Consider the following 20,318-nt stretch of genomic DNA (forward strand, 5'->3'; position numbering starts at 1 on the left):
ATGCCGGACAACTGGGACTGGGGGCTGGCGCCTTACGATCGGGAGCAGCCGCCTGAACTGGTAAGTTTGATGTTTTTCCGTCTTCCGACTTGCGGCAGCAAGGCCGACTCGATATTTGTCTTGTTTTCAGCTTTTCACCCGCCAAGGCATCGAGGATGGCGACTTGGCGACGAAGGTCTGGACGCCGGATCTCGTTGACCCGGCTGACTTAGCTGGCGACCAAGCTGGTGACGACGATCTGCCGGTGGCGCAGGATCAGGGCGGCCAGGGGGAGCATAACCCGCCGCCTTCGCCTGAGCATGAGCAGGAGCAGGAGCAGGAGCAGCAGGCTGCGGGCGTGAGCCGGCCCAATCCGGCACGGGGCCCATCCCGGCGGTGCCTCTGCGCGCGGCGCCGCCTACGAGCACGGCGACTTCTGCGCCGAAGGGGAGGAAGCGGGCCGGCGTCGGGTCCACGGCCGCCCGGAGGCGAGGGCCAAGAAACAGCGCGGCCGGCGCCCAAGAAGGTCCCGGAGAAAGCCGGGTGAGTTCTTTTCCTCTCGTTGTTTGATTCCTTTTCTTGCCTTCCTCTCGTACTTATCTTTTCTTGCTTGTTCGACTAGGGCCGCGATTAAGTTTACCCAGGGAGGCGGCTCTCGGCAGCTCCTCCCGTCACGTCGCCGCTTCAGCCGGCAAAGGAGGGAGCCAACCCCGCAACCTTCGCACGCGCGCGCACGCCGCCGATCGCTAACGTGCCGCTGCGGCCACGCCACCTGCGGGGCGTCTTCTTCTGCCGCGCCTTCTGCGGCGCTCGGCGGCGGAGACCAGGGTCAGTCGGCGCGCGCCGGCCGACCTTAGACGACATGTTCCCGCGCCGCGCCCCGTTTGTGGAGCGGGCAGCCGGAGCCGGCAGGGGCATGCCATCCGCGGCAGAGCCGGAGTCGGTGGGCTGCGCCGCCTTCGACCGGAGTCGGCGGGCCCGCGCCCAACGTCGTGGTGCCGGAGAGTTCTCCGAAAGGAGCGCCTCAGCGCCGGATGCGACGGCTCCCACCGGGCCGATCGCGACCGCGCCGCCTCCAGCTTCGGAGCCGACGAGGAGGGAGCCGACCGGGAAGGAGCCGGCGAGGGGGGAGCCAGCGCGCTCAAAGGACGCCGACTCCCGGGCTCTGGTGAGGACGAGGGGCCCGCCGGGCCCAACTGAGGGCCTTCACATGGCCAAGGGGGCCCGGCTGTTGCATGTGCCGTCTGCCTCTGACTCCAGCCTTGGCTCGGCTGGCACCATGGAGGCTGCGTGGCATTCGGCGGATTCTTGCGAGGTGTTCAACCTGGAGGGGCAGCCTGGTACGGCGCCCATGAAGATGGTCTTCTCCGGCTACCGGGCCGCCCTTAAGAACAAGGCCGCCGAGGCCCTTGCCCAGCTAGCAACGCTGGAGGATGCTGACAAGGTAGGTGTCTTCTTGTTTTTGCAATTTTGTTATTATCCTGGTAGCCCTCCGAGGCATGGTCCGGCTGCTTGGAGCCGGTCCGGGTTTCGTCTGGATATCTGATTGTTTCTTTCAGGCGGTTACGGAGCGACGCACCGTCTTGTACAACAAGGTGGTGACTAGCTACCACAAGGCCAAGATCGAGCGAGCCGGCTTGGCTCGCGAGCTGGAGGCTGTCAAGGGTGAGGCCTTCTCTCTTTGCCTTTACTCTTTTTTACGCTTCTGTTTTACTGACGGCTTGTTTTTTGCCGGCTTGCAGCTGAGGCCGCCCGGGTCCCGCAGCTTGAGTCGGACCTCCGAGTTGCCCGCGCTCAATGCGCCACAAGTGAGGAGGCGAACCGGCCGCCGCCGCCAAGCTGAAGCTGGCTGACGGGGAGCTGAAACGGCTGCGCCTTCTTGAGGCTAACCATCTCAAGGAACTTGCCGCCCTCAAGAAGGAACAGGAGGAAAAGCTGGAGGGTCTGAGCAAGCGGTTGGAGGAGGTGGAACGGCAACGGCTTGCGCTCCAGCAAGAGGTGACCACCAAGTCCAACGAGCTGTCGGCCACCACCAAGCGGTGGTTGGAGGAACTTAGCGCGCTCGACCGTGGCTTGGCGGGTGGGTCTTTTGTCTTATGCCTTCCCCTTTGCCGGCTTTCGGCCGTCGGCTGCCGGCTTAGGTTATAGCCGGCGGCAGTAAACTTGATTTTTCGATATCTCCATCTTCGGGCTGGGGGCGATCGGTTCTTGCACTGTCGCCGAGCTTCCTTTAGAGCTTTGGAATCTCCATCTTCAGGCTGGGGGCGATCGGATCTTGCCGCCGCCGCCAAAGCTTACTTTAGGACTTCGAAAATTTGCATTTTTCAGCTTATTTCGGCTTTGATGGCTTCGACATGCTTTTCTTCTTTGCAGCGGCCTTCCCGAGGCGCAGGAGGAGGCGTTAGCGGCTGTTGGCGTGGCGCGGGAGGATCGCCGGCAGGCCACCGGGGAGCAGAGCTCCGATCGCTTCACCATGGACGACTATCTGGCGTCCATCGCCGCCCGCGTGGAGCCGGTCACCAAGCTTGGCCGGGAGCTGCGGAAGGCGGCGGAGGAGCTGATCCGACTGCTGTGGCCGACGGAGACGCTGCCAGAAGATCTCTCCAAGCTCATCGCTTGGCTGGACAGGGCTCCCGACCGCTTCTTGGACTGGAAGGAGTCGGCCACGCGCGCCGGAGCCAATATGGCGCTATCTTTTGTGCTCTCCTGGTATAACGAGGTTAGCCTCGACCAATTGGAGTTCCAGCGCGCCGGCGTGGAGGACAAGCTCCCGGCGGAGAACAAGACTGCTCGGCTTGCCCGCGCCTGCGCCATTGCCGACTTCGTCGATAAGTCCATCTTCATCGCGGACCCGAATCCGCCGTCTGACGACGAGGAGGAGGCGGCCGAGGACAAGGAGGCGGACGATGTGCCCGAGGATGACCCGGCGGCCGGCTCTGCTGATGCTCCCCCGGCTGGTTCTGATCCAGCCGGCGCTTAGCTTTTACCTGTTTCCTTATGCTTTTGCCAAGACAATTCGTTAAATCCCCGGGATGCGGGGTGCATATGTAAGACAATGTTATTATCCTTTTATTAAGGCACGTTTTAATGTGTTTGTTAATCATCTGTGTGCCGAGTTGCTTTCTTTCGACTCGTTCGCTTTTTCCCATCCGCCCCACTCTTTGGCTGTGCCCTTGCCGGTCGTACGTCCGACTTGCGATCCATCGCCGGATCAAGAGCGGGCCGCTGGGTGAGGCCGACAGTATTTCAGTCGAACGAGCTGAATTCGGCAATCCGGCACTTTTATGAAAAGTTGCAAGTCAACTCGCTTTTACTCTTTCCCTTAGTCGTTTTTCGCGTGCCGGCTCCCTAGGCCTTACTCCCGCCAGCCGGACAGCCGGGTTGCGGTCTGTAGCTGGATCGGAAGCCGGCTGTCGGAAACCGGATCACGTTACTGAGCCGACCGCGTGAGAGGGTTTAAGCCAATTGGCGAAACAAGGTAAAGTACGCGAAAAACTTGTCGGAAACAGCACTCTTGGCGCAAGCTTTTTCATAACTCACAAAAGGGATACAAGGGATACATACATTCCTGCTCTCATGTGTAAAATGGGTGGAGTAACCTGACATTCCAGGGACGTTTAGTCTCCTCGTCAGCCTTGTCCGGCTTGTTTTTCTTAGCCTCTTGGGCATCTATGAGATAGTAGGAATCATTGCCTACTGCCTTGCTCACGATGAAGGGACCCTCCCATGGGGATGACAGTTTATGCTGTCCGGCTATCCTCTGGATCAGCCGGAGCACTAGGTCTCCTTCTCGGAATGCTAAGGGCTGGACCTTCCGGCTGTGATAGCGTCGGAGGCTTTGCTGGTAGATAGTAGATCTAGACTCAGCCAGCAGCCGGGCCTCTTCGACCAGGTCAACTCCATCTTCGCGGGCTTCTTTGGCTTCGGCTTCTGTGTAGAGCTTGATCCTTGGCGCGTCATGCTCGATATCAGTCGGCAAGACGGCTTCGGCCCCGTATACGAGGAAAAATGGTGTGAAGCCGACTGAGCGGTTTGTCGTTGTGCGCAGGCTCCACAAAGACATTGGGCAGTTCTTCAATCCAGCAGCCGGCTGCTCGCTCGAGCGGCTCCACCAGCCGGGGCCGGATGCCGGCTAGGACTAAGCCGTTAGCCTTTTACACTTGTCCATTGGACTCTGGGTGTGCCACAGAAGATAGGGCCATCCGGATCCCCATTTCCCCGCAATAGCGAGAGAAGATGCCTTGGGAGAAGTTGGTGCCGTTGTCGGTGATGATGGTGTGGGGGTAGCCGAATCTCACAATGATTTCCTTGAGGAATGTGACGGCTGTGGACCCGTCCAGTTTCTTGATTGGCTTGGCTTCGATCCACTTGTTGAATTTGTCAATCATCACCAAGAGGTGTGTCATGCCGCCTCGCGCTGTTACGAATGGGCCTACCATATCCAAGCCCCATACGGCAAACGGCCATGTGATGGGGATGGTTTTCAAGGCGGAAGCCGGCTGGTGTCTTTGCTTTGCGAAGCGCCGACAGCCGTTGCACTTCTTCACCAAATCTTCTGCGTCTCTCGAGCGCAGTCGGCCAATAAAAACCGTGCGGAAGGCTTTGGCCACTATGGCTCTGGATGAGGCGTGATGTCCGCACTCTCCTTGATGGATTTCCGTAGGAGTTCAATCCCTTCAGCCGGCTCGACGCACCGCTTGGAACACCCCACTTACGCTGCGTTTGTACAGCTGGTGGTTGATGATGGTATAGGCCTTGGCCCTTCTCTCAATCTGCCCGGCCTGGACTCTATCATCGTGCAGCACACCGTCGGTGAGGTAGGAGAGGAATTCTTGTGCCCATGGGGGTACGCATGTTATCTCGAATACGCTGACCAACAGGGCCTCCTGCGTGGGAGCTTCCGGAGTCTACTGCAGGGTCGCTGGGTTCTGCTTGCTAGCCGGCGGGTTCGGCTTGCTAGCGCCCGCGTGTGGCGATGAATCCCCGGGTTGGACTGAGAAGTCCCCGGGTTCGGCATGCTAGCCGGCGGGTTTGGCTTGTTAGCCCCCGACTTGGCGATGAAGCCCCGGGTTCGGCTGAGCAGCCCCGGGTCAGCCGGCACGAATATTGAATCCGAGTCCGGTGACGGTATGATGGACGGCTTCTTGAGAACCGCCAAGGCGACACCCGGCGGAATGGCTTGCCGGGTTGAGCCAATCTTGGATAAGGCATCAGCCGCTTCGTTATTTGCTCGTGGCACATGGTGGAATTCGCAGCCGTCGAAGAAGCCGGATAGCTGCTGGACATGGAAGCGGTACGAGGCCATGTTGGCGTCCTTCGCGTCCCGCCGCGGATGCTTGCTGTATGACCAAGTCGGAGTCGCCGAAGCGAGTATGCGACGCACGCCAATCTCCTTGGCCAGCTTCAGCCCATGAATGAGCGCTTCGTACTCCGCCACATTGTTGGAGGCGGCGAAGTGGATCTGCAGGACGTAGTCCAGCCGGTCCCCCTTGGGAGAAGTGATGACGATGCCGGCTCCCAAGCCGTTGCGCATCTTCGAGCCGTCGAAGTGCATCTTCCAATGTGTGGAATCCGGCACAAAGCGGCAGGTGCGCATCTCAGCCTGGGCCGACGAAGAAGTCCGCGAGGATCTGCGACTTGATGGCTGTGCGTGGCTCGTAGAGGATGGTGTGGGCGGCCAGCTCCAGGGCCCACTTGGCAACCCGGCCGTTGGCATCCTTGCTGCCTATGATTTCCGCCAAGGGCGCTGTGGCAACCACCCTGATGGGGTGCTCTTGGAAGTAGTGCTTGAGCTTCTTGGCCGCCATGTAGACGCCGTAGGTGACCTTCTGGTAATGGGGGTAGTTTTGCTTCGACTGGGAGAGCACTTCGCTAAGGTAATAGATCGGGGCGCTGAACCAGCTGCTTCGTTGCCGGCTTCTCTGCGCTCCACCACCGGGACAACGCTAACCACTCGGTTGGTGGCTGCGATGTACAACAACATCGGCTCCATTGAACCCGGCGTTGCAAGGATTGGCGCGGTTGAGAGCACGCGCTTCAAGTCACGGAAGGCCTCATCCGCCTGCGGTGACCAGACGAATTTGTCCGCCTTCTTCATTAGTTGATACAGGGCGTGCCTTCTCCCCCGGCCGACGAAGCGGCTCAAGGAGGCCAGGCAGCCAGCAAACTTACGGACGTCCTTGAGGCAACTGCGGCAGTTCCATCTTCTCTAGGGCACCGATCTTGTCCGGGTTGGCTTCGATCCCTCGCTGAGAGACGAGGTAGCCAAGGAGCTGGCCGGACGGCACGCCCGAATGTGCACTTGGCCGGGTTGAGCTTCATCCGGAATCTTCTCAGATTGGTGAAGGTTTCTCTCAGGTCATCAAGGAGGGTAGTCGTCTCCTTGGTCTTTACAACGACATCATCCACATATGCGTGAACGTTTACGCCGATTTGATCCTGCAAGCATTTTTGCATGCACCTTTGGTAGGTGGCGCCTGCATTTTCAAGCCGAACGGCATAGTCGTGTAGCAATAAGCCCCGCACGGGGTAATGAACGAAGTCTTTATTTGATCAGCCGGATTCAAAGGAATCGGTGGTAGCCTGAATAGGCATCTAGGAAAGACAACAGTTCACAGCAGGCAGTCGAGTCTATGACTTGATCTATGCGCGGCAGGGGGAAGGGATCCTTTGGGCACGCCTTGTTCAGGCTGGTGTAGTCGATACACATGCGCCAGGAGCCGTTCTTCTTCAAAACCAGGACCGGGTTCGCCAACCAGTCCGGGTGCAGCACTTCCATGATGAAGCCGGCAGCTAGGAGCCGGGCGATTTCTTCACCGATGGCCTTCCTTCGTTCTTCGGCGAAGCGCTGAGAGGCTGCTTCACCGGCTTGGCTTCAGGCCGGACGTGGAGGTGGTGCTCAGCCAACTCCCTCGGCACACCCGGCATGTCTCTTGGAGTCCATGCGAAGATGTCCCGATTCTCACGGAGGAAGCTGGTGAGCTCGCTTTCCTATTTCTTGTTCAAGCCGGCACCGATGGTGACGAACTTGTCCGGCTGCGCCGGGTCCAGCAGGATCTTCTTGGTGTTGTCGGCCGGCTGGAAGTGAGTCGTCCCAGCCGGGTTGCCCGCAGCCGGCATGTCCGTCTCGCGCGGCTTTGGCGAGGGCGACGGCGTCGTGGATGAGCTGCTTCTCGGTGGCGATGACCAGCGTCCGGGCCATCTTGGAGCTGCGTGGCGCAGTCCATGGAGCGGCGATAATCGCCGGCTACGGTAATGACCCCCTTGGGGCCAGGCAGCTTCATCTTCAGGTACCCATAGTGGGGCACCGCCATGAACTTGGTCAGGGCCGGCCTGCCCAGGAGCGCGTGGTAGGGACTCACGAGGTCCACCACCTCGAACTCGATTCTCTCGGTGCGGAAGTGGTCCGGCTTCCCGAACATCACCTCCAGCGTGATCCGGCCGATCGGCTGGCAGCAATGGCCTGGCACGATGCCATGGAAGACGGTGGGGGTGGGGCGCAACTCGGCCTCCTGGATGCCCAGCTTGCGGGCGGTGTCGCGGTAGAGGATGTTGATGCTGCTGCCGCCGTCGATGAGGACGCGCGAGAAACGCACGCTGCGCCGGGTTGTGCCGATGGTGGGGTCGAGGACCATGGCGTAGCTGCCCGGCCGGCGGGACAGCCGGTGTGTCGCGGCGATCAAAAGTGATGGCCTGCTCGACCGGTTTAGGGCATCGGGGACCGGCGGTATGACCGCGTTGACCTCGAGGGAACGGCGCTCTTGGCTCGTCCTGTCCTCGGGCTCGGAGGTGAAGATGATGTAGGTGGCGTCTTCGGCCAGATACCGGGCGGCATGGTGCACTTGGTTAGCCTCGTGGTGCTCGAGGTTGGCGTTCTCTGCGCCGGCTTGGCCACCCGGCCCGCCGGCTGGTGGAGGCGGGGGTGGAGGCGGTAGAGGTTCACCGCTTGTCAGCCGCTTCATGAAGTGGTAGTCGCGGGTGGTGTGGTTGGAGGGGTTCTTGCCGCTGTGGTACTTGCACGGCGAGTCGAGCATCTGCTCGAAGGTGTACTTCGGCTTCCACTGCCGGTCTTGCTTCTGGCGGCGGCTGCCGCCTGCCGCGTTGTCTGCCACGGCGGCCACGTGGGCGGAGCCGTACCGGCGGTCCGGCTGGTCGCTGTGACGCTTGCCGCGGTAGTTGTCCCGCCGGCTGCCGTGCGAGGCGCCCTCGGCCGGCTTGTTGTTGTCCCGTCTTGCTGGGGCCGGTGAAACATCAGCCGGCGCCTTGCCGGCTTCCTCTGCCAGCGCGTACTTGTCTGCGATGACCATCAAGGCGGCCATCGTCTTGGGCTCGCTGCGGCGTAGCTTGTGCCACAGCATGGTGTTGGGTCGGCAGCTGCCCATGAAGAAGCTGATGGCTTGCATCTCGTGCACGCCCTCGCAGGAGTTGCGCATCTCGCACCAGCGCGTCAGGTACGCGCGATCCGTCTCGTCCGAGCCCTGCTTGCACATCTCAAGCTGTTGAGGGCGACCCGGCCGGCGATAAGTGCCGGTGAAGTTGCTGATGAAGGCGGCTTCGAAGTCCAGCCAGCCGTTTATGCTGCCGGCTGGCAGGTTGTTGAGCCACGTGCGGGCGGAGCCGAGTAGCATGAGGGGGGAGTAGCGCACGGCCCAGCGCTTGTTGCCCTTGGCGATGCCGACTGCCGTGGAGTAGTCCAGCAGCCAGTCTTCCGGCTTGGCGGTGCCGTCGTACTTGGGGGTGTCGCGCGGGAGCTGGAAGCCATCGACCATGGGCTCGTTGAGGATCCGCGGCCCGAAGCACTTTGGGCCGGCTGGCCCCTCTTCTTCCGCGATGCGGGATTGAACCAGCCGGTCGAGGCGGTCTCGGGCGTCAGCGGGCTCGATGCGCGGGCCCAGCCGGGAGTGTGCCGGCTGGCGTGCGCCGCTTGCTTCTGGAGCCGGCCGGTGATGACGGCGGGGCCCGGAGTCTTGCTCCTGGTTCCGGCTTGGAGGGGGCCGGCTGCGGCTGCTGCCGCTCGGCTGGTGGCTTGGCCGGCCCGAGCTGTGCGTGGCCCGGGAATCATGGCGCCGGCTTGGTGCTGGGGAGGAGGACTCGGCCGTGTCCCTGGCGCCTTCCCTGTCGTTGCCTGCAGCTCCACGAGCGTGAGAAGCTCTGGGGGCATTGACATACCTGGGGTCGGCGATCTGCCTGTTGGCTGCATTGAGCAGCTCAGTCACCCGCCAGGTCTGGCGGCGTAACTCTTCGCCTTCGAGGAGGTTCAGCTCTTCTGCGGCGGCTTCTGCCGCGCGCACGTTCTTGTCGGGGGTGTTGTAGACGGGGAGCTCCGCGGATGGAGCCGGCGAAGGAGCGCCGTCGCGGGCGATCTCAGCGCCAAGGTCGCGGCCCCTGCGGCGGATGTGGCCAGCTCGGCTTGGCTCGTCGCCGCCTGGAGTGAGGCCGTGGGCGCGGTTGTACTCGCGCTGGGTGATCTCCATCTGGCGCTTAGCAGCAGCCAGTTCTTCGGTTTGCTTGAGGAGGAGCTGGCGGTGCGCCTCCAAGTCCGCCTCGATGGCGGTGGGGTCTCCGCCAGGCGTGAGCGGGGTGCTCAGCTTTGCCCGGACTGCATCCAGCCGGGACGGCGGTGGTGGCGCTTTTGGGCCCGAGCCGGAGGCGTTGGGGTCGATGTTGCGCTCCAGGCCGGGGCCGCGCATGCGCGGGTTCTTGGTGGGGAGCTCGTCGCCAGCCATCATGACTTGCACGACGGCGGGGCTGGCGGGAGCGCTGCTGCCGGCTCGCGGAGGAGGGCTAGCGCAGCGCAGCACCTGCCGCGGGTAGCGCGGCGGTGCGACGGTGGCGACGTAGACGTCGAAGCCGCCGAAGGAGATGACGCTGCCGCCGGCTGGGAAGGGCCGGTCAGCGAAGCAGCCAGCGTTGTCGCTGATGCAGTCGAGGGAGCCGAATCTCCAGATCAAGCCTGAAGCGACTCGCTCGCCGGTGGTGGTGGTGAGGCCCGTCCGGATGAAGACACCGGCCGAGGATGCTGAAGGCCCCACGGTGGGCGCCAAATGTCGTGGTATCGTCACGGCATATGCCATAGGGTGGCTAATCGAAGTGGTTCCTGAGGGATCTCACGGCGGTATCCGGATGCGGGTATGGGCATGAGCGACACGGCGACGTACCCAGGTTCGAGGCCCTCCGATGGAGGTAAAACCTCTACTCCTGCTATGAGTGTATATGATGATCGCACAGTACAATGGTGCTCCTAGAGCTGTGTCCGGCTGCTCCTGAGAGGCTAAGGAAGACTATGGTCTCTCTCACAGGGCAGCTCTGTAGGTGGGTGAAAGCAATAAATGATCGATCCCCTGCACGAGAGGGGGTAGTGCGGCTTATATAGGCACCGGCACTTTACATATAAGACCCTATAGTTTATCGTCGGCTTGGCCGGCTCCGGCTTCCGCTCCTTCCCGAGGCGGTGACGTCAGGAGTGGTTGAGGCATCGTGGCCTGTCCCATCCGGCTGCCACGGTCAGCGGTATGGAGGAGGTGTCCCTGTCGCCGTCAGCCACTGTGCCCAGTACGGATCGTCGTAAGCCCTGACGGCCTGTCCGGCGCGTGGCACTATTGCTCCACAGTGCCCCGCGCTTTACGGAAGATGGAGTCAGCGTGGACTTTGGGAACCCGGATCACCTACCCGGTTCCTTCCAGTGCAAGACTCGCCAGCCTCGAGTCGGTCTGAGGTACAAACCCCAGTCGGATATGGCTTGTAGAAGCCGGCCCAACTACAGCATTGGTGGCCGTAGCCAGGCCGACTAGGACCTAGAGCCAGCCGGCTTCCGGACCAGCCGGCCACGGCGCCGGCCGGCTGCTCCTCAGCCGGCCTTTGCCGCGAGCCGGCCAGTGGCCAGCCGGCTGCTCCGCGTCCATTGCCCTATCCGGGGTCTTCCCCCCGACAGGAACTCATAGTACTTCAGTGTATTATGATGGAGAGATGAATGAGGATGCCACAACCCAGAACCAGAGTTATCCTAGTAATGGAGGAGTTGATGGAGAGTATCCGATACAGGTTGAGTCGGATACAAATGTTGGAAACACCTATGGTGGAGCCACAGGGGAGTACACCCGATGGGTGGACTATGATGCACTGAATGACCAGTTTGTGAACACTGATTTCTCCCTAGGATCATCATCTGATTCTGACTACCAGCCGACGGGGAGACCTTATGTTCCAGGTTCTATCAGGAGGACGACACGTTCGACCGGATGGAAGCTGGGGATGTACCGGGAGTGAAGATCGACTAGAGTCCACCAAGGAAGGCGGGACTACAATACACAAGTACCACGTGTATTGTAGTGTGTAATATTTGTAGAAATTTGTACATATACTTTAATAAGTGAGTTTGCATACTCACATTGACTTGAGTATTGTAATAAGATCACTTAAGTATGTATATACATGGTATATGTTTTGTATGATTTGGATTTGCTTCTTGATTTCCATTGCGTGACTAGTTCTGTGCACAAAGTTGAGCTCAGAAAACTTGCGCATGGAGTAATTATGAGTATCATATTGTGTTGCAGAACTAGGGGGTTATGTCGGGACCGGTAGGAGAGGAGACCGAAGCGCAGCGCATGGAGCGCGAAGCAAAGCAAAAGGAAGAGGCTGATGAAGCAGCCAGGAATCAGTTTCCACCACCACCACCCATGACGCAGCAGAATTTCATTCAGTACATGCAGATGGTGGAAGAGAGACAACGTGTAACGTTGGAGCAGCAGAATAAATTCTTCCAGGAGCTGCTGCAACAGAATAGGGTGGAGAGACCCGAGAATCAGGGAGTCACTTTATCAGACTTCCAGAACACCAAGCCTATATCTTTCGCATACGCGCCAGAGCCAATGGACGCGGAGGATTGGCTTATGGACACCGGGCGAAAGCTCAATACTGTTGGTTGCAACGACCAGGAGAAGGTTCGTTATGCTACACACTTGTTGTGTGGACCTGCCACATCATGGTGGGACAACATCGTAGCCGTTTATCCGGCTGGAAAAGTGTTTACCTGGGAGGAGTTTGCGAGGAAGTTCAGGGAATCCCATGTCCCTGAAAGTATTGTGGAACTGAAGCGTCGAGAATATGAAAGTCTCGAGCAGAAGGACAAGGCCATCCTGACTTATGTCAGGGAATTCTCAAAGCTGTCCCGGTATGCGGTTGATGAAGTCAACACCGAGGACAAGAAAAGAAGAGGTTTTTAAGGGGGTTAAGTCCCCAGTTCAAGGTACAGCTCCGTATGATGAGAGCGACTGAGTTCCAAGAGTTGGTGGATGCAGCCATCACTCTTGAAGATGATTTCAAGCAACTGCAAGAAGAGAAAAGGAAGAAGGCCAAGTTTGAGCCTAAGAGGTTTGTTAGTAACAAGCCCAACACCAGCTTGAGTTTCGTTTCAGACTGCTAATCCAATGGTTTGCCGAAGCTGTGGACTTCCAGGGCATTTTGCCAAGGATTGCAAGAAGCCAAGGATTATATGCTTTGGTTGTCGCCAGGAGGGGCACATGCTGAAGGACTGCCCCAAGAGAAATACTGGAGGAGGTCAGTCAGGAGGAGGTGGAAGCCGAGGAGGGAACTGGAAGAACAAGAAACCCTTCGGCAAGTTGAACTGCACCAGTCTGGAGGAGGTGGTCAACTCCGATCAGGCGGTGATAGGTACGCTCCAGATACTCACTCATCCTGGCAAAGTACTTTTTGATACTGGTGCAACTACATCATTCATTTCTCAGCAATTCATCATCAAACATGGGATTAGTTGCACTAAGTTAGAAACACCCATAACCATACTTAACAACAACAACTACTACTACTACTACAATAGCAGGAGGAACCAAGCGTTTCAGACCGCTAATCCAATGGTTTGCCGAAGCTGTGGACTTCCAGGGCATTTTGCCAAGGATTGCAAGAAGCCAAGGATTATATGCTTTGGTTGTCGCCAGGAGGGGCACATGCTGAAGGACTGCCCCAAGAGAAATACTGGAGGAGGTCAGTCAGGAGGAGGAGGAAGCCGAGGAGGGAACTGGAAGAACAAGAAACCCTTCGGCAAGTTGAACTGCACCAGTCTGGAGGAGGTGGTCAACTCCGATCAGGCGGTGATAGGTACGCTCCAGATACTCACTCATCCTGGCAAAGTACTTTTTGATACTGGTGCAACTACATCATTCATTTCTCAGCAATTCATCATCAAACATGGGATTAGTTGCACTAAGTTAGAAACACCCATAACCATACTTTCTGCGGGGGGAACGATAGTAGTAACCCATACCAAACAAAAACAAGTCATCATGATCAATAAGTGCGCGTTTGACGCAGACTTGTTCATTTTACCGATGAAGGACATTGATGTCATTCTTGGTATGAACTGGTTAGAAGCTAACGGAGCATTGATCGACTGTGTGAACAAGACAGTGTCTTTGAAGAGCCCCGATGGAAGTAGAATGATCTACCAAGGAGACAAGCATACACAGATAGAAGTCGAGCTACAGCTTAACAGCATGAAGGAGGTGAAATTGGAAGACATACCTGTAGTAAATGAATTCCAGGATGTGTTTCCTAAGGAATTACCTGGAATGCCACCAGATAGGGAGATAGAATTCACTATCGACCTAATTCCAGGAACAGCTCCGATTGCTAAAGCATCATATAAGATGGGGCCCAAGGAGTTGAAGGAACTAAAGGAGCAATTGGATGACTTGGAACAGAAAGGATTCATACAAGAGAGTGTTTCACCATGGGGATCACCTGTGATCTTCGTTGATAAAAGAGATGGAGGTAGAAGGATGTGCAGAGATTACAGGAATTTGAACAACGTCACCATTAAGAACAAGTATCCACTTCCAAGAATACAAGATCTATTCGATCAAGTTAGAGGCGCGGGAGTCTTTTCCAAAATTGATCTAAGATCCGGTTATCACCAGATTAAGATCAAGAAGGAAGACGTTCCGAAAACTGCCTTTGTCTCAAGGTATGGACATCATGAATACCTTGTAGTGCCTTTTGGATTAATCAATGCCCCAGCAATTTTCATGAATCTCATGAATAAGATTTTCATGCCATATCTAGACAAGTTTGTCATCGTATTCATTGATGATATCTTGATTTATTCCAAAGACAAGGCCGAACATGCTGAACATCTAAGGTTAGTGTTGCAAACACTAAGAGAACATCAACTCTATGCCAAATTCAGCAAGTGTGAATTTTGGCTAGATCAAGTGGAATTTCTTGGTCATGTCATTAGCAAAGATGGAATCGCTGTTAACCCGAGCAAGGTAGCAGCAGTTCTAGAATGGGAAGCACCCAAGACTGTCAAGGAAATCCGGGGATTCCTAGGAATGGCAGGATACTATCGGAGATTCATTGAAGGATTCTCCAATATAGCAGGACCAATGACGAAGCTGTTAAGAAAGAACACACCATTCGTGTGGTCAGAGGAGTGTGAGAAAAGTTTTCAAACTCTGAAAGAGAAACTCACCACAGCACCGGTGTTAGCAGTTCCTGAAGTTGGCAAGGACTACACCGTGTACTGTGACGCATCCAAGCATGGATTGGGATGCGTACTCATGCAAGATCAGAAGGTAATATCTTATGGATCGAGGCAACTCAGACCTCATGAAGTGAACTATCCAACACATGATCTAGAAATAGTAGCAGTCGTATTTGCACTTAAAACATGGAGACATTTTCTCTATGGAGCCAAGTGTGAGCTCTATACAGATCATAAGAGTCTCAAATATTTTTTCACTCAGAAGGAACTCAATATGAGGCAGAAATGATGGCTTGAACTGATCAAGGATTATGATTTGACCATCAATTATACTACGGGAAAGGCCAATGTTGTATCAGATGCCTTGAGTAGGAAGAGCACCGGAGGAGTGGAACAAGAAATATCACCGGAGTTGAGGAAGGAAATAAGTCAAGCCCAGATACAACTTTGGGAGAAAGAAGCTCATGAAGGACTATCGGCTTTACAAGTAGCCGATGAGCTAAATGTCAACCTGAAGAATGAGATAATGATGGGTCAGTTGGACGATCCATTCATCGTGGAGGAGATGAGAAGGATAGATGAAGGAAGACCATCAGAATTTCATCGAGGAGAATCGGGATCATTATGGTTCCAAAAGAGAATTTGTGTTCCGGATATTGCTGAAATCAAGGAAGTAATACTCCGGGAAGCCCATCAAACACCATACTCCATTCATCCGGGAAGTACAAAGATGTACATGGATCTAAAGGAGCTATTCTGGTGGAACAACATGAAGAGAGAAATAGCACAATATGTGGCGGAATGCCATACCTGCCAAAGGGTGAAAGCTGAACACCAGAGCCCGGCAGGAAAGTTACAACCCTTGCCCATTCTAGAATGGAAATGGGAGGAAATAGGAATGGATTTCATCACCGGACTACCCATGACCAATAAAAAGAAGGACATGATATGGGTAATCGTGGACCGGTGGACGAAGAGTGCACACTTCTTAGCGGTAAATCAGCAAGATAAAGGAGAGAAACTCATCGATCTCTACATCAAAGAGATCGTGAGTAAACATGGAGTGCCCAAGAAGATCGTGTCAGATCGAGGATCCGTGTTCACGTCAGCATTTTGGAAGCAACTACACGAAGCTTTAGGATCCAAGTTGGACTATAGCACCGCCTATCATCCCCAGACAGGTGGACAAACCGAGAGAACTAACCAGATCTTAGAGGATATGCTTAGGGCTTGTGCCCTAGACTTCGGAGGATCATGCGAGGAGCACTTACCATTAGCAGAGTTTTCATACAATAACAGCTATCAAAGCAGCATCAAGATGGCACCATTCGAAGCTCTGTATGGAAGGAAGTGTAGATCACCAATATGTTGGTATGAGGCCAGAGCAAGCAAAGAGTTCAACCCTGATTATGTCTAGGAAAAGCAACAAATAATTGACATTATCAGAGATAGGTTGAAGATAGCCCAAAGTCGGCAAAAGAGTTACGCAGATCAGAAAAGAAGAACATGGGAGCCGCAAGTTGGAGACATGGTATATCTCAAGGTGAGCCCGATGAAAGGACTCCAGAGATTTGGAGTAAAGGGAAAGTTAAGCCCTCGATACATCGGACCTTTCAAGATCCTGAGTCAAAACCGAGGGTTAGCCTTCGAATTGGAACTACCAGGAAGATTATCTCAGGTTCACAATGTATTCCATGTGTCGCAACTCAGAAAGTGTTTGAAGACCCCAGATGAACCAGTATCACATGAAGAGCTCGAGTTGCAACCATATTTGACTTACATCGAGAAGCCAGCGAAGATTCTCGAGGAGAACTGGAAACAACTCAGGAATAGAGCTATAAAGTACTGCAAGATACAATGGAAGCATCATCCCGAGAGGGAAGCCACCTGGGAAAAGGAGGAAGACCTGAGGAAAACATACCCCGAACTCTTCAGGTATTACAACCACAACTTCGGGACGAAGTTTTCTTTAAGGGGGAAAGGCTGTAATGTCCCAGGTTTAGAGACGATCGAGGGGTAGATTTTAGAAAGGGATGTGCATTGCATTGTAATTTACGGGGAAATTTCGCGCTTTTAAAACAAAACTGCATCGAAGGGGGACAGGTTTCTCTCTCGACACCTTACAGGGTTAGGATTTCGAGAGTGCGATGAACTTGTTCCTACTTATCTAAATTAGGGTTTTGAGAAGAGAGAAGTGATATTGCATTGAAATCTTAAGTTGCATGATTGAATTCTAAAATTAAGTTGTATGATTGAATTCAAACCAAATTTGAATTTGAATTTCAAATTCAAACATCAAATGGTTATCACATAATTCAAACTTGAGATAATTAATAAACAATTATCATTAATCAAGATTATAAGGACTACAACAATTACATTAAGCTCATTAAGGAAAACTTGAGCTTTATTGATAATCCCACACATAATACAATGTCATTACAATATCCAGAATAGATATATGAATTTACAACACATTACAAGAATTGAAGAAATAGAAAAAGAAAAAGGAAAATTACAAGGAATTTAAATGACCTAAACTACATTGTTGATCTTCATGAATTCTTTGATCAAGATGATCTTGAGTTTCATCTTGATCATCTCCAAGTTCCCTGCACACACACAAACACAACAAAGAACTAGTTATGCCTGGCAGGTTAGCAAACAATTGAATGAAGAGGATATGATCAGGGATCAGCCGAGCTGATCCATTCCAACCCAAGTCCCAAGTCACACACACACAGGCAACACACAAGGACTGCTGCATGTGTAACAACACACAAGGCCAGGGGGAGTCACCAAAACAGCCAGGCAGTGCTGTCGACCAGGAGAGCAAGTAGAGGACCAAATATAAGCTTTTCACCAGCAAACCCTAGTCATTCCATCGACAGGCATCAGAGCAGGTAACTAGTTAGCAAGAACAGCAAACCAAGAGCACAAGAACAGGAAGAACAGCTTCACTGTTCAACCTGCTCCATAACACCACAGAATCAAATCAAGCTTCACAAGCTCACCAGGAGGAGCAGGGCAAGCAAATCAACCAAAAGATCAACACAACAGCTAATCCTCTACACCAACCACAAATCTTGGAGCTGGAGTGAGGTATACCAGAAAAGCATGAGCAAACCATGGTTTTGCTCATAATTAAGCATGTGCATATGTCACAGAAGCAAAAGAGGGTAGAAACCCTATGTATGAGTCATCATATGGCTAACAGCCAATTGGTGCAAGTAAAGACAGAGAGAAACCAATAGGAAGTCACCTGGGAACATTGATTATGCCAAAACAATGGCATAACCAAAGATATCCAGCAAGGTAATGATCCTACATAGTTAGCCAGAATTACTTAGCACCTACAGCTAGCTAAGGCCATCAGACATTAGACAGATCCTTGTCTATTTGATTTCAACATCAAAAGCTACTGGCAATCCAACAAAAGGATCACCCAGAAAGCATCCAGTGAGCCACAGTAAGCCAACAAGAGGGGAGCTACCCAAAAGCAATATATGATTACTGCTAGGGTCACCTCAACCACACAACCAATCCAAACAGTTAAGCCTTGCACAAATATCATTACCCAGATGGGTTCAGAGTGAGCTAGGGTACCCAACAATTGTTGGCATCCCTCTAGCTTCACTTAATCAATCTATATGATCATTACTGCTAAGCAGTTCACATCAATTATCCACTCAATCAACAAAGGCAACACAGATAATTGATATCAGTAAGTAAATCATGAAACAGACACTTGCAAATGATCCAGTGGATCACTGCAAGCAACAGCAGCCACTTGATCAGGCAAAGCCTACACCAGCACAGATATGTATGTCACACAGACCCCAGAGGGAGCATCAGATAAGCACAGGCAGCTAGCAAGCACACAATCAACAAGCAAGTGGTGACCAATTGATCACCAAAGCCTGTTAGAGCATGCCAGGGCATGCTAGAATTAATCACTGGCATCACACAGGAAGCTTTATGAATTAAACAGCCACAGATAATTAACTGATGCTTCACAGATAATCAAATAACAATCCAAGATTAAATCCAGAGCACATCAAAGGCATGATGAGCCACTGGATCAAGGTGCACAAGCAAGGCACACATCCAAGCATAATTAAATGACACTGTAAGCTCACAGTAATGCTCAATAGAGCACAATCCTAAATCTGAGCATCAGGATAAGCCACTATGGCTTTGGCACTTGCAAATTTGCAAGAAATAGCACACTGCCATCAAGCCAGAGTAGCACATATGATCATACTTGAAATCTGGCAAGTGTATCAACTGGGATAGAGGCACAGAACAGGGATTCGGAAGGAAAAGCTAGCACTAACATGGACAAGGCAGCACTGGCCAAGGCCAGTAGGGCCAACAGTAAGAACAGCAGCCGCAGCAGCACAGCTAGAACCATGGCATCAGAGCAAGAGCAGTATTTAGACAGAAGCGCAGCAGCAGCATAACTAGCTAGGCACAGTAGCAGAGCAATTGCACAGCAGGCATCTCCACGAAGGGGAGCAGTCGTGGCCAGAGCTGGAGGTTGAAGAAGAAGAGCAGATAAGTGAGAGAGGGAAAGGTGGAGCACTTACCGGCGAAGCAGAGAAACGCAGCCATGGCGGCACGGCGGTGCACGCCGGGCGAACGGCGGTGCCAGGCCAAGCCAAGCCCAGCCGTCATCTCGCCGCTACGCCCGCGTCACCACGGCGGCGCCACGGCATCTGGAGCGTCGGCGGCGACGAGATCGCCATGGCACTCCCCGCCAGGAGACCAGAGGCGAAGGGGGCGAGACGAGCAGGCGGCGCATCACCAATCGCCGCGGTGGATCTGGAGCGCCGTTGAACGGCGGTCCAGATGCGCCATACCTCGACGGCGGCGACGGCCGGAGATGGCCGGAACAATTCCGAGAAGACGGCGGCGACGCGAATCGCCAGAGAGGGTTAGGGTTAGGGTTCGCGAGAGAGAGAGAGAGGAGGAAGTGAGGGCGACCGAGTGGGCCGGACCAGGCCAACAGGGTTGAGCCCAACCCACTCGGGTTCACCCTGACAGGTGGGCCCGAGGGCAATTTAGGCATTTCCAAAATAACATTTAAGTGAGAATTTCAAAGAATTTTATAAAATAGAATAAAGCTCTAAAAAATATTTAAAAATATGAAAATTGATCAGCATAAAATTATCTATCCAAATAAAATAGCAAAGAGAATTTTTGAAGACAATTAAGAATAAGTCTTAATTTGATGATTTAAATAATGATTTAAATCACACATATTATCTATCCATAATACCCGTGTTAACCATAAGATCCGGAGTGGGACGGAGTAGTCAAAAGTGTTTCCACCTCTCGTTCATCAACGGATGCGCTTTACCGTAGACACTTGTATCTTTCAGGGCAAGCGGTTGGCTGGGGAAGCCTTAAGTCCCCACGGCATAGTCCGTAGACACTTGTCGCTCGAAGAACAAGCGGTTGGCTGGGGAAGCCTTAAGTCCCCACGGTATTGCGGTCTATGATGGGTTGCAGCTACCGGCGAAAGAGTTTGGTTAACGAGTCCCAAACTGTTGTCGTGGTCGGGGTCCACCCGTGAGTGGGAATAATGGGACCGGCGAGGACCCAGGGTCGGGGCATGCAACAAAGGGTGGGTGTTCGAGGTAGCGGAGGAACATGATTGGCTAGACCTTATACCGGGCCTCACACCATAGGAAGTGTGGACGGGAGAGCTGCCCGGTTGGCACCAAGGTTAAGATCTCTTATGGGTAAAGCAGCACACCTCTGCAGAGTGTAAAGAACTGTGACCTGTCACTCCCTGTTCCGGGATATGGAACTGCGAACGCGACCGGAAAGGAGC

The 20,318-nt window shown here is 54.2% G+C and overlaps 1 pseudogene; it reads left to right on the forward strand.

The window, feature by feature from the left end:
• Positions 1-20,318, forward strand: part of LOC139831742 (uncharacterized) — a 92,806-nt pseudogene continuing 72,488 nt past the window's right edge.

This window comes from Lolium perenne, chromosome 5 (genome assembly GCF_019359855.2).
Source record: "Lolium perenne isolate Kyuss_39 chromosome 5, Kyuss_2.0, whole genome shotgun sequence".
NCBI classification, from domain to species: Eukaryota; Viridiplantae; Streptophyta; class Magnoliopsida; order Poales; family Poaceae; genus Lolium; species Lolium perenne.